Source organism: Nicotiana tomentosiformis, chromosome 6 (genome assembly GCF_000390325.3).
Source record: "Nicotiana tomentosiformis chromosome 6, ASM39032v3, whole genome shotgun sequence".
NCBI classification, from domain to species: domain Eukaryota; kingdom Viridiplantae; phylum Streptophyta; class Magnoliopsida; order Solanales; family Solanaceae; genus Nicotiana; species Nicotiana tomentosiformis.
Window position 1 is genome coordinate 79,722,255 of NC_090817.1, and position 16,053 is coordinate 79,738,307.

The following is a 16,053-nucleotide window of genomic DNA, read 5'->3' on the forward strand; positions in this document are numbered from 1 at the left end:
TACCAAAATCCGACCCTCAAATCTTCAATTTAAACCAAGAGGGTTTTTTAAATCTTCCAACTTAATTCACTAATTAAATGTCAAAAACAACCATGGATTCGGGTAATTTAACCAATATTGAGTTAGGATTACTTACCCCATTATTTTTTTTGAAAATCTCTCGAATATTCTCTCTCTCCGAGCTCCAAATCGGTAAAAAACTCTCTGCCCAGTCATTTGCACTATGCGATTGCGGACAACCACATGCGATCACGAATCACAAATTTCCACTTCCTGGATTTAATCCTACGTGATCGCGGACTTTTCCACGCGATCGTGAAGCTCACTCTCACAGTCCTACGCGATCGCGAAGCACAAAATACGTGACCTCTACTTCTGCTCTACTTACTCTATGCGAACGGACCTTCTTCACGCATTCGCGAATAACCAACTCGCACAGCTACGCGATCGCGGGAAGTCTCGAGATGGGAAATCAATCTATGCGCCGGACTGGTGGCCAGATGTACCTGCCTCAAATCCTGTACAATCAAGTACAAAAGTGTAGCGTGAGTACATAAAAGTATGTACCCAGTAAGTATCTAGTCTAACCTCGAAGAAGTAGTGACGAGGGGTCGACTTCGACACTCACTAGGGCCAACAATATAATAATATGTGATTCTAAATAAGCATGATACACAGAACTAACAATAAACTCAAAACAAGAAATAACTGTACAGTCCTTCCATCATATCTAAGAAACCAAAATACTTCCTTCATTTTAAACAAATGATCTCTAAAACAGTAAATTTATACCAATTATAAAAAGGGCTTCTGCTTCTATTGTCACACACAAATTCCACCGAGGACTTTCGGCCCGATCCAACATGAAAATGTAAATTGTGCACTGCCTAGGGTCGAACGGCGCAAACCATAGATGCATCTATTAACCTGTCGAGGTGAACGACCCGCTCCCATGAGAGTAGTGGAAATAGTCACCCCTCTCGCGGAATATACTTGCGACGCGGTTAAATATAAATATAACGTAATTTTTCTCAATTGTTTTCAAAATATTAATTTACTTGAAACCTTTGAAATCTTGAAATCCTCAACTTAGTTCTATTAAATGCAAATAAACAATTATGTTCAGATAACGGTACCCACAAAGCATGGTGTAAGCCTAGAACTACCCGGACATAACAAGAATAGTAGCTACGTACGGACTCTCGTCACTTCGTGCGTACGTAGCACCCCACAAATGATCATACATTAATTAAGTTCACCTATGGGAAAATTTCCCTCTTACAAGGTTAGAAAAAAATACTTACCTCACTTTAAGACCTACTTTCCGGTCCAAGCTTATGCCCAAACCCTCAATTTGGTGTCGAACAATTCAAAGCTATCCAAATAGTGTAGAAACTAATCAATATAGGCTTAAAAGTTCATATCCCTACTATTTAAGTAATTTCCCAATCCTAAATGCAAGATTCCTAAAATTCATCCCCGGACCCACGTGCCCGGATTCAGGAATATTGTTATTTTATCTTATAATATTGTTTAAACATTTTACCATGCCATTATTTATTATCCAGTAGGGCCTGACCTGACCTCGTCACTACTCTACCGAGGTTAGGCTTGGCACTTACTGGGTACCATTGTGGTGTACTCATACTACGCTTCTGCACATCTTTTTGTGCAGATTCAGGTACATCTTATCAGATCACGCATCAGTAAACTAGCTGTATGAGGAGACTTTGAGGTATATCTGCCAGCGTCCGCAGACTCCGGAGTCCCCTTCTATCTTACTATGTTGTCTTCCTTATTTGCTTTAGACTCTGATGTATAGAGACAGAGAGAATAAATTATTAGAAGCTTGTGACTTATTTCTACCGGGTTTTGGGAGTTGAAATTATTTGAATTGTAGTTTATTTATTTCAGATATTTATTATTATTCCGCATTGATAGGCTTATCTAGTCTTAGAGACTAGGTACCATCAGGACATCCTACGGAGGGAATTTGGGGTCGTTACAATTACTATGGACTTTGTAGTTGGATTGCCGCGGACCTTGCGGAAGTTTGATGCAGTTTGGGTCATCATCGACAGGTTGACCAAGCCGGCACACTTTATTCTGGTTGTGACTACCTATACTTCAGAGAAATTGGCCCAGATTTATATTAGGGAGATAGTTCGGTTGCACGGTGTGCCTATTTTCATCATATCAGATAGAGGCCCTCAGTTCACTTCACATTTCTGGAGAACCGTACAGAGTGAGTTGGGGACCCGTGTAGAGCTCAGCATAGTGTTTCATCCACAGACCGACGGGCAATCAGAGCGGACAGTTCAGATATTGGAGGACATGATGAGAGCATGTGTGATTGACTTTGGGGGAGAGTGGGATCAGTTCTTGCCATTGGCCGAGTTTGCTTACAACAACAATTATCAGTCCAGCATCGAGATGGACCCATTTGAGGCTTTATATGGTCGGCGATGTCGTTCTCCCATCGGGTGGTTTGAGCCTGGCGAGGCTAGGTTATATGGTACTGATATGGTGAAGGATGCCTTGGAAAAGGTAAAGTTGATTCAGGAGCGACTTCGCACAGCACAGTCCAGACAGAAGAGTTACGTGGATCATAAGGCACGTGATGTATCATTTATGGTAGGCGAGAAAGTTATCTTGAAAGTCTCGTCGATGAAGGGTATTATGAGATTCGGAAAGAAGGGCAAGTTGAGCCCAAGGTTTATAGGCCCATTTGAGGTGTTGAGGCGAGTTGGGGAGGTTGCTTATGAGCTTGCTTTACCTCCTAGCCTATCTGGGGTTCATCCAGGTTTTCACGTGTCTATGCTCCGGAGGTACCATGCCGACCTATCACATGTGTTAGACTTCGGCACTATTCATCTAGATGAGAGCTTGGGCTATGAGGAGGAGCCAGTTGCTATTGTCGCTAGGCAGGATCACCAGTTGAGGTCCAAGAGAATTTCCGCGGTAAAGTTTCAGTGGAGGGGCCAACCAGTCGAGGAGGCGACCTGGGAGTCCGAGGTGGACATGCGGAGCCGATATCCACACTTATTCAGCACTTCAGGTATAAATCTAAACCCGTTCGAGGAGGAACGTTTGTTTAAGAGGTGGAGAATGTAACGACCCGACCGGTCGTTTTGCTTTCTAGAACCCCGTTCCCCTAAATAAGACTTCTCGTACATGCTTTTACTGATTTATGACTTGCGGGGATGGTTGATTCGGGATTTGGTAGAGTTTGGGTTTAAATCGGAACACTTGGTTCCTTATGGTTGGCTTGAAAGGCCAAGTTTGAATTCGGTCAACATTTTGAGTAAACGATCTCGGAATCAGGATTTGATGGTTCCAATAGGTTCGTATGATGATTTCGGACATGGGCGTATGTTCGGATCGGGTTTTGGATGAACCGGGAGCGTTTTGGCGCCCAATAGTGAAAGTTGGTTCTTGAAGGTTTTAGAAGTTCTTTAAAATTTAGTTTGGAGCGGGTTTTGGTAATATCGAGGTCCAAACAGAATTTCAAGACCGAGAATAGTTCTGTAGTTTCATTTAAGACTTGCACGCAAAATTTGGTGCCATTCCGAGTAGTATAAGTACGTTTCGGCGCATTGGAAGTAAATATCCGAGTAGTATTACTTGAAGTTTTTTAGTTTGATTCAATTGGTTTTAGGGTGTGATTCTTAGTTTTAATGTTGTTTCGGGCGTTCCGAGAGTTCGAGCGAGTCCGTTTTCTAATTTCAAACTTGTTGGTACGTTCGGACGGGGCCCCGGGGACCCCGAGTGTCAATCGGACGAGGCTCGGACCAAGTTGGAATTTGGAAGCCAAAGCTGAAGCCCCAGCTGCTGTCATAATCGCACCTGCACTTGGTCAGCCCCAGGTGCGAGCTCGCAGGTGTGAGCCCCATGATCGCATATGCATCCCAGCATAGGCTGCTCAGCCATTGCAGAAGCGGAAGAAGGACCGCACCTGCAAAAGTGCAGGTGCGAAGGCAGACATCGCAGGAGCGGGCAGTGTCGCAGATGCGCGTCGTTTGTCGCTGATGCGTGGACTCAAATGCGATCACCTGGGCGCAGAAGTGAGATGAGGCAGCTTGGCTTTGGTCTGCACCTGGGCGAGTTGTCCGCAAAAGTGGAATCGTAGGTACGCCAATTTAACCGCAGGTGCGGAAGTCGTTGAAGGGCATTAATGTTTTAAATTGGGGGCAATTTTGGAACCTGTTAGAGAAGGGATTTCCATCAACTAGTTGAGGTAAATAATTCCTATCAAATGTGAGTTAAATACTTGGTTTATGGGTAGGTTATAATATGTAAATTAGTGAAAATCATGGGTTTAGAGGAAAACCTAGGTTTTTGATAAAAATGGAGTTTTACCACGAAAATGGTTATGGAACTTAATGAAAATCATATATTTATGTTCCTAAAGTTATGGATAACAACTTTCTTTGAAAATTTCCTGAATTCGGGCACGTGGGCCCGGGGGTGAATTTTAGGAATCTTGCATTTATAATTGGGAAATTACTTAAATAGTAGGGATATGAACTTTTAAGCCTATATTGATTAGTTTCTACACTATTTGGATAGCTTTGGATTGTTCAGCACCAAATTGAAGGTTTGGGAATAAGCTTGGACCGGAAAGTAGGCCTTAAAGCGAGGTAAGTCTCTTTTCTAACCTTGTAAGAGGGATATTTCCCCATAGGTGAACTTAATTAATGTATGATCATTTGTGGGGTGCTACGTACACACGAAGTGACGAGAGTCCGTATGTAGCTACTATTCTTGTTATGTCTGGGTAGTTCTAGGCTTACACCATGCTTTGTGGGTACCGTTATCTGAACATAATTGTTTATTTGCATTTAATAGAACTAAGTTGAGGATTTCAAGATTTCAAAGGTTTCAAGTAAATTAATATTTTGAAAAAAATTGAGAAAAATTACGTTATATTTATATTTAACCGCGTCGCAAGTATATTCCGCGAGAGGGGTGACTATTTCCACTACTCTCATGGGAGCGGGCCGTTCGCCTTGGTAGATTAATAGATGCATCTATGATTCGCGCCGTTCGACCCTCGGTAGTGCACAATTTACATTTTTATGTTGGATCGGGCCGAAAGTCCTCGGTGGAATTTGTGTGTGACAATAGAAGCGGAAGCCCTTTTTATAATTGGTATAAATTTACTGTTTTAGAGATCATTTGTTTAAAATGAAGGAAGTATAATAATATGTGATTCTAAATAAGCATGATACACATAACTAACAATAAACTCAAAACAAGAAATAACTGTACAGTTCTTCCATCATATCTAAGAAACCATACGGTCAAAGAGTTTTCGGAATTTTGCCCTTCTTTGTCCGAAATCCATTCCGTTTATCTTCCGAAATCCACCCGAGACCCTTGGGACCTTAACCAATTATACCAACATGTCCCAAAATACAATACAAACTTATTCGAGGCTTCAAACCATATCAAACAACACCAAAATGACGAATCGCACCTCAAATCCAAATCTATGAACTTTGAACTTTCAAATTGTATATCTTGTGCCGAAACACATCAAATCAATTCGGAATGACTTCAAATTTTACACACAAGTCATAAATGACATAATAGACCTATTCCAATTTTCAGAATCGGATTCCGACCTAAATATCTAAAAGTCAACCCCCCGGTCAAACTTTCCAAAAATTCAACTTTGGGCATTTCGAGCCTAATTCCACTACGGACTTCCAAATAAAATTCCGATCATGCTCCTAAATCCAAAATCACCATACGGAGCTGTTGGAATCATCAAAATTCTATTCCGGGGTCGTTTGCACATAATTTGATATCCGATCACTATTTGAACTTAAACTTTTAATTTTTCATCAAAATTCCATATCTCGGGCTAGGGGCCTCGAAATTTGATTCCGGGTGTACACCCAAGTCCCAAATCACGACACGGACCTATCGGAACTGTCAAAACACTGATCCGAGTCCATTTGCTCAAAATATTGACCAAAGTCAACTCAGCTGAGTTTTAAACCTCTAATTCACATTTTAATCCATTTTTCACCTGAAAACTTTCTGGAAAATTTTACTGACTGCGCACGCAAGTCGAGGAATGATAAATAGTGCTTTTTGAGGTCTTAGAACACAAAATTAATTATTAAATTTAAAGATGGCATTTTGGGTCATCACATTCTCCACCTCTAAAACAAACGTTCGTTCTCGAACGGAGTTAGAAAAAGTACATGAGCTGGTGAATAAGTGTGGATAACGGCTGTGTATATCAAGCTCGGTCTCCCAAGTCGCCTCCTCGACCGGATGACCCCTCCACTGAACCTTCATGAAAGCAATGTTCCTTGGCCTCAGCTTTCGAACCTGCCTATCTAAAATAGCCACTGGTTCCTCAACATAAGATAGATCCTTGTCCAACTGAACCGAACTGAAGTCTAACACATGAGACGGATCGTCGTGATATTTCCAAAGCATGGAGACTTGCAATACCGGATGAACTGCAGAGATACTAGGTGGTAGTGCAAGTCTGTAAGCCACATCTCCAACTCTTTCAAGAATCTCAAAGGGCCCAATATACCTAGGGCTCAACTTGCCCTTCTTCCCGAACCTCATCACACCCTTCATAGGCGAAAGCCGGAGCAATACCCGCTCACCAACCATGAATGCAACATCACGAACCTTCCGATTCGCATAACTCTTCTGTCTAGATTGGGATGTACGAAGTCAATCCTGAATCAACTTAACCTTTTCCAAGGCATCCTGAACCAAGTCTGTAGCCTTGCCCGGTTCGAACCAACCCACTAAGGACAGGCACTGCCTACCATTCAAAGCCTCATACGGAGCAATCTGAATGCTTGACTGGCAACTGTTGTTGTAAGAAAACTCCGCAAGTGGTAAGAATTGATCCCAAGCACCCCCAAAATCTATCACACATACACGAAGCATATCCTCCAATATCTGAATAGTGCGTTCGGATTGCCCGTCCGTCTGAGGATGAAATGTTGTACTCAACTCCACACGAGTACCCAACTCTCGATGTACAGCCCTCCAAAACCGTGAGGTAAACTATGTATCCCGATCAGAGATGATAGATACCACACTGTGAAGTCTGACAATCTCGTGAATATATACCTGAGCCAGCTGCTCTGAAGAATAAGTAGTAATCACAGGAATGAAATGAGCTAACTTGATCAATCTATCCACAATCACCCAAACTGCATCGAACTTCCTCCGAGTCCGTGGGAGCCCAACAATGAAATCCATAGTGATCCGCTCCCATTTCCATTCTAGAATTTCCAACTTCTGAAGAAATCCACCTGGTCGTTAATACTCATATTTCACCCGGTGATAATTTAGGCACCGAGCTACATATTCCACTATGTCTTTCTTCATCCGCCTCCACCAATAGTGCTGTCTCAAGTCTTGATACATCTTTGCATCACCCGGATGAATGGAGTACCGCGAACTGTGAGCCTCCTAAAAAATCAAGTCGCGCAAACCATCTACATTTGGCACACATAGCCTGCTCTGCATCCGTAATACATCTTCATCTCTAATAGTGACTTCCTTGGCATTGCCATGCTGAACTGTGTCCTTAAGGACAAGTAGATGGGGTTCATCATACTGACGTTCCCTGATACGGTCATAAAGAGAAGACTGTGAAACCACACAAGCCAAAACTCGGCTCGGCTCGGAAACATCCAATTTGACAAACTGGTTGGCCAAGGCCAAAGGCCTCTCTGCTACTAGAAAATATGCTAAGCTGCCCACACTCTCCGCCTTACGACTCAAGGCATTGGCCACTACATTGGCCTTCCCAAGATTATAGAGAATGGTGATATCAAAATGCTTAAGCAACTCCAACCGTCTCCGCTGTCGCAGATTAAGATCCTTTTGTTTAAACAGATGTTGTAGACTTCGGTGATCGGTGTAGACCTCGCAATGGACACCGTACAAATAATACCACCAGATCTTTAAGGCATGAACAATAGCTTCTAACCCAAGGTTGTGTACAGGATAATTCTTCTCATGCACATTTAATTGTCTGGACGCGTAGGCAATCACCCTACCGTCTTGCATCAACACTGCGCCGAGGTCAATACGCGATGCATCACATTACACAATATAAGACCTTGAACCTATAGGTAATACCAACATTGGGGCTGTAGTCAAAGCTGTCTTGAGCTTTTGGAAGTTCTCCTTACATTCCTCGGTCCATCTGAACGGAGCACCCTTCTGGGTCAATCTGGTCTTAATAGTTGTTCATAATCAATTACAGAATCATCAATTAACTTCATGTTAAGAAAAATCTCATTTCAAACTTTCACAATACTGATAACGAGACACGAGGCATGAAGACCTCAAAATTATTTACCCGAAATAATGAGTCACATTTAACGTCACCTGGGCGGGAACCTACCTCGTAGGTTAAAACTCAATAATTACAACACAAAATTGGCAAGTATGCACAGAGAATTTCATATAGAATTTTCAAATAAGCCTAACATGCATGACTCCCTATTAGTACTATAGTACAAATTAAAATTCACAAGGGAGAACTTAAACACAAGAATTTTCATCACAAGGATCTCGTCCTTATATAACTTCCACCGCAGCTCGTAGCCCGGTTTAAACATATCAGTTTATATTAAAATGCGAGGATCTCGTCCCCGGTTCTAAATCACAAGTAATATGCACATCGTGCCAATCGAAACTTTTCATTTGCTCCTTCTAAATAATTTCCGTTAAAAAATAAAATCACAACACATAATGAACCCCACACCGGTAGGGCATACAATTCACAATTTGTAATTAATTATCCGTAAATTACATCAAAACTTACCGAAATGAGTAACAAAAATCCACATTTAGCCTCATAGGTCTTATTAGTGACTAGCATGGAATGATAGGCGTAGTTATCTCCATGGAATCTCCCAACAGGAGTAAACACATAAGTAGATTATAGAATTATGAAACTCACTCATAAGTGGAGCACAATAGGAGGACTCGTCTCGATACTCAAAACCGAATCAAGTTAAGGAAATTATTCCTTTATATTATATCAAGGTCGTACCTGTAATGACACCAACTGATGTAGCGACCTCTGCCATACCATAAAACAAATATATCAACGGCTGGGTCTCCACCTCTAGTACGCCTTCTGCCCGTCTGTCCTCCACCCCTAACTGGTCGTATGGGTGGTGTAGTAACTGCAATGGGTCACGTAGCCTGAGTGCTTTGATGAAATAAGTCTCTCCTAAGTTTGGGACAATTTTCTCATGATGTGCCTAGTATCACCGTATTCATAACAACCTCTTTACGGGTTAGGCTGCTCATATTGAGTTTTTGCCAGATAACTGGAATAACCATTGTAGGAACTCATGTCGGTGGTGCATTAAAAGAACTTACTGGAGCACCCCAAGTAATCCGATGTGCGGACTGGGCTGGCCGACTGCCTGAGCCCCCTCCATAATGATTTATACTTGCAGAGTAGAATCCACTGAATCCCCCAGAACCTCGAGATGTCTTGGTCTCCTTAGTTTCCTTTTTTCCTCGCCCCGAACACATTCTAATATCTTGGCAATTTGTACAACTAGCAGAAATAAAGTATCAGCTTGTAGCTCCCGAGTCGTACAAAATTTTACGATCATAATTATGTCCTTTAATGAGTCTGTGGACTCGCCCTCTGGCTATAGGAAGCAAAGTAGGGGTATGACTGGCTAACTTATTGAACTTGATGGCATATTCTCACACTTTCAATGGTGACCTGACGCAACCGTTCAAACCCTATGCGCCACGCATTACGAAGAGTCCGGGAAACAAACTCTTTTAAAAGCGTTTCTGAGAACTGAGCCAAGTGGGCAGTGTTGCATTGGCTGGTCTGCCCTCTTCATAGGCTTGCCACGAACACCGGTAGAGAATTATCTCTCCCAAGGCAAATTTCTTTTTTTGTTATGCTGACTCAACACTGTTGAGTTGACCCATTTCTTAACATACTCTTCGATTCTTCTTTGGGGCAACCCTTACCCCTATTTATACACAACGATCACAAAAGTAGAGCTCCATACAAGCAAATCTCGTCACGAATCACATAGTCCAGACTCTCGTCAACAAGTGTACTTCCTCCAAAGCACCCCAAAATCCGCAACAGTGACGTCCATGCTGAGTAGACCTTCTACAAATTTAGAGTTGTTTCTATAACTCCTTTGGTAATGAAGTATAGGATTATTAAGGAGGCGGACATACCGCAAGTCCCAACCTTATCCTCTACAAAATCTCAGGTCTTAAACATGTGTAAATTTTAGGGAACCTTTCAGCACCACATATATACATTTCAGGCCAAAACTGATATAACACATGACCCCGCAATCCACCCATTGGTAGTGGACTCCCCCACTTGGTGCGAAGTCATAGGTCACAACGTACGATGATCCACAATAATAACTTTCACAGATTGTATAAATCAACCAGACGCCAATGTCTGTTGTACCCCCACATGATTCACTAGGTGATCTCTCAATACGCCCGCATCTTCAGTCGGAACCACACGTTGAGGCAATGTTTGAGCATCTCAGGCTCCCTCATAGTCCATCTACGGCATCACAAACCGTCGACGCACAACTGATACCGAGTGTGCAATGTCATACACGAGTGGATACAAAGGAATATAAGATATATGTTTCGAGCTAAATCAATGCCGCACGATAAGGAGTCAAAGAAGTGAATATTTCCTAACAGTTCCATAGCCTCTCGAAGATAAGTATAGACGTCTCCATACCGATCCGCAAGACTCTACTAAACCTGCTTGTGAGTCATGACACCTATGAACCTAGAGCTCTGATACCAACTTGTCACGACCCCAAATTCCCTCCGTAGGATGTCGTGATGGCACCTAGTCTCTAAGACTAGGTAAGACTATCAATGCGGAATAATAATAAATATCTGAAATAAATAAACTACAATTCAAACAAATTCAACTCCCAAAACCCGATAGAAATAAGTCACAAGCTTCTAAGAATTTATTCTCTATGTCTCTATACATCAGAGTCTAAAGCAAATAAGGAATACAACATAATAAGATAGAAGGGGACTCCGGAGTCTGCGGACGCTGGCAGATATACCTCGAAGTCTCCTCGTACAACTAGTTTACTGATACGTGGTCTGATAAGATGTACCTGGATCTGCACAAAAATATGTGCAGAAGCATAGTATGAGTACACCACAACGGTACCCAGTAAGTGCCAAGCCTAACCTCGGTAGAGTAGTGACGAGGTCAGGTCAGGCCCTACTGGAGAATAAATAATGGCATGGTAAAATGTTTAAACAATATTATAAGATAAAATGACAATGGAAATGAATCAAGTAGTATGTCACATTTAATTATATCAAATAATGGCAAATAAATACCTCGTGGAAACAAAACAGAATTCTTTTCAACTTGAAGAAAATCACAACAATTATCAAAGGCAACTGCGGCCATAAATCAATATCAACAAGGGCACTCCCGAGGTACCACCTCGTAGTCCCAAATCATAAACAAATTCACAATATCTCATTTCCTTATCTCACCGCGGGAGCCTTCATAATTTATTTTAAAGAAAACATTTTTCCGAAATAGCATCCCGCGTTTTAGCCATCCTTATCACACCGCATGACTTTTAGTAGTTTCCCCTACTAGCCACGCGTATCAAGCCACCCTTACCTCACCGCATGCGTTTCAATACACAGACCTTATACCACCGCATGCGTATCAATATCACAATTTGCACCTCAGGTGCTCAAATAATTTAACTTGCCAAAATAATTCATCAACAGTATTGTTCCACAATAAAAAACTCATGACTCATGTCAAAATAACTCAACAATAATATTTTTCCACAATAAAGAGCTCACGGCTCATGTCAAAATAATTCAACAATAATATTTTTTCACAATAAAGAGCTCACTGCTCTATCACAATGAGTACGAAAATCTTACAAAAATATTCAGGAGTAAATAATTCAGGAAAATAATATTTTAAAATCTTTAATACGTTGCTTCAATATCAAGTTTAAAAATGTTAAATACTTCATATTAATAATATTTAATTTAAAGAAAATCAACCTTCAAATAATGCACAGAATAAAAGAAACCAAGTTCCAACTAAACAGATAAAACAATTAGCAGGAAAAGGTCAAGCAAATTTAAAATATAAACATTAAATCAATAATGAAGAATATAACAAAATGAAATAATTTAATTAATGCGCAACAATGATTTACACAATTTAAAACATAATCTTTCACATTTAGCCCATGTACACACTCGTCACCTCGTGTACACGACTTTCCACACATTACAATTATCAATCCTAGGAGAATTTCCCCCAGACAAGGTTAGACAAGTCACTTACCTCGACTTGCTCCAATTTAACCAAGTATTATGCTTTTTCTCGATTTTCTGACTCCGATCGACTCGTATCTAGTCATAATTAATTAAATACAGTCAACAAAAATTATAGTAATCGATTTCATAAAAAAATATTATATTTTTCAATAAAATCCGAAATTAGCTCAAATTTTACTCGTGGGGCCCATATCTCGGAATCCGGTGAAGCTTACAAAATCCGACAACCCATTTAATTACGAGTCCACCCATACCAATTTTACCAAATTCCGATAACAACTCGACCTCCAAATCTTAAATTTTCGTTTTTGGAAGATTTTGCAAAAATCTTGATTTTTCTTCCATAAATTCACGGATTCATGATGTAAATGAGTATGGAATCATGAAATATAATCAATACAGGATAAGGAACATTTACCCCAATATTTTCCCGTGAAAATCGCCCAAAAATCGCCCAAGAACCGTGCTCCAAAAATCCAAAATGAAATGAATGAAATGACCATTTTTGGTCTCTAAGTTTCTGCCCATCCGTCACTAAAAGTCCATTTTCCGTCATTAAAAGTCCACCAGAAACTTCTCTACCATCCTTTCTTCAATCAATCATAACTTTATGTACAAATGTCCAAATGATGAATGGTTTAACTTTCTGGAAACTAGAATCATACGACTACAACTTTCATGTTTTGAAAATATTTTGATTCCTTATGAATTATGAGACATAAGCTTCTAAATCCGGCTCCGCGCATCAGAAATTTCGCCAGACATTTCTTGCGAAACTGCTCTACCAACCCTCATTCAATCTATCATAAATTTCTGTACAAATATCCAAATAATGAATGGTTTAACTTTCTGGAAACTAGAATCAAACTACTACAACTTTCATGTTTTGAAACTTTTCTGATTCCTTATGAATTGCGAGATATAAGCTTCCAAAATTGGTTCCACACACCAGAAATTCCTGGCGAAATTTCTGCAACAGAAATTTCTAGCAGCCTTCTTTGTCCGAAATCCATTCCGTTTACCTTTCGAAATCCACCAAAGACCCTCGAGACCTTAACCAATTATACCAACATATCCCAAAATACAATACGAACTTATTCGAGGCTTCAAAACACATCAGACAACATCAAAACGACAAATCGCACCTCCACTCCAAATCTATGAACTTTGAACTTTTAAATTCTATATCTTATGCCGAAACACATCAAATCAATTCGGAATGACTTAAAATTTTGCACACAAGTCATAAATGACATAACAGACCTATTCCAATTGTCAGAATCGGATTCCGACCTCGATATCTAAAAGTCAACCCCCCGGTCAAACTTCCCAAAAATTCAACTTTTGGCATTTCGAGCCTAATTCCATTACGGACTTCCAAAAAAAATTTCGATCACGCTCCTAAATCCAAAATCACCATACGGAGCTGTTGGAATCATCAAAATTCTATTCCGGGATCGTTTGCACATAATTTGACATCCGATCACTATTTGAACTTAAACTTTTAATTTTTCATCAAAATTCTATATCTCGGGCTAGGGGCCTCGAAATTTGATTCCGGGCATACACCCAAGTCCCAAATCACGATACGGACCTATCGAAACTGTCAAAACACTGATCCGAGTCTGTTTGCTCAAAATGTTGACCAAAGTCAACTCAGTTGAGTTTTAAACCTCTAATTCACATTTTAATCCATTTTTCACCTGAAAACTTTTCGGAAAATTTTACGGACTGCGCATGCAAGTCGAGGAATGATAAATAGTGCTTTTCAACATCTTAGAACACAAAATTAATTATTAAATTTAAAGATGACATTTTAGGTCATCATAGTAATGCGCTCCCATTTCCACTCAGGTATAGTCATCTGCTGAAGTAGGCCACCTGGCCTCTGGTGCTCATACATAACCTGCTGGCAATTTAAGCACCTAGACACATACTCAACTATGTCTTTCTTCATCCGCCGCCACCAATAATGTTGTCCCAGGTCACGATACATCTTCGTAGCACCTAGATGAATGGAATACCGAGAACTGTGTGCCTCCTCTAAAATCCTCTCCCTCAAGCCATCAACATTAAGAACACATAGGCGACCTTGGAGTCGGATAACACCATCCTCGCCAATAGAAACTTCCTTTGCACCACCCTGTAGTACCGTCTCTATGAGAACTACCAAATGCGAATCATCGAACTGCCGAGCCTTGATCTGCCTCAATAATGAAGACTGGGCAACAACACATGCAAGAACTCGACTGGGCTTTGAAATGTCCAACCTCACAAGTCTGTTAGCCAAGGACTGAATGCCAAGCTACCCATACTCTATGTCTTCCTGCTTAAGGCATCCGCGACCGTATTTTCCTTGCCTGGATGATAAAGAACAGTGATGTCATGATCCTTCTATAAGTCAAGCCATCTACACTATCTCAAATTGAGATCCCTTTGCTTGAACAAATGCTGTAAACTGCGATGATCAGTATAAACCTCAAATGATACCCCATACAGATAATGACTCTATATCTTAAGAGCATGGACAATCGCGGCCAACTCCAAGTCGTGCACAGGGTAATTCTTCTCATGGATCTTCAGCTGACGTGAAGCATATGCAATAACTCTCCCCTCCTGCATCAAGACACAACCCAAGCCAACGCGTGATGTGTCGCAATAAACCGTATACATCCCCGAACCGGAAGGCAACACTAGAACTGGTGCTGTGGTCAAAGTTGTCTTGAGCTTCTTAAAGCTAGCCTCACAATCATCGGACCAACAGAATGGAGCACCCTTCTAGGTCAATCTAGTCAAAGGTGCCGCAATGGATGAAAAGCCCTACACAAACCGGCGATAATAAACTGCTAACCCCAGGAAACTCCTGATCTCAGTCACCAAAGTGGGATGAGTCCAACTCTAAACTGCCTTAATCTTCTTGGGATCCACCTCAATACCTTTACTTGATACAATATGCCCCAAGAATGCCACAGACTCTAGCCTAAACTCACACTTGAAGAACTTAGCATATAGCTTATGTTCTTGCAAGGTCTGAAGTACCACTCTCAAATGCTGCTCGTGCTCCCCCAGGCTACGTGAGTAAATCAAGATGTCATCAATGAAGATAATAACGAAGGAATCAATATAAGGCATGAACACCCGGTTCATCAAATCCATAAATGCCGCTGGGGAATTAGTCAAGCCGAAGGACATCACTAGAAACTCATAATGACCATATCTGGTATGGAAGGCAGTCTTCGGAACATCTGAGTCCCGGATCTTCAACTAATGGTACCCCGATCTCAAGTCGATCTTAGAAAATACCCTGGCACCCTGCAACTAGTCAAACAAATCATCAATGCGCGGCAACGGGTACCTGTTCTTGATGGTAACCATGTTCAACTGGCGGTAATCAATGCACATCCGCATAGTTCCATCTTTCTTCTTCACAAATAACACTGGTGCACCCCAAGGTGATACACTCAGTCTGACAAACCCCTTTGCCAATAACTCCTCAAGCTGCTCCATCAGCTCTTTCGGAGCCATACGGTACGGTGGGATAGATATGGGCTGGGTACCTGTAGCCAAATCAATACAGAAATCAATATCACGATCTGGCGGCATGCCTCGAAAGTTAGAAGGAAACACATCGGCAAATTCCCGGACTACTGGAACTGAATCAATTGTCGGAGACTATGCGGTGGTATC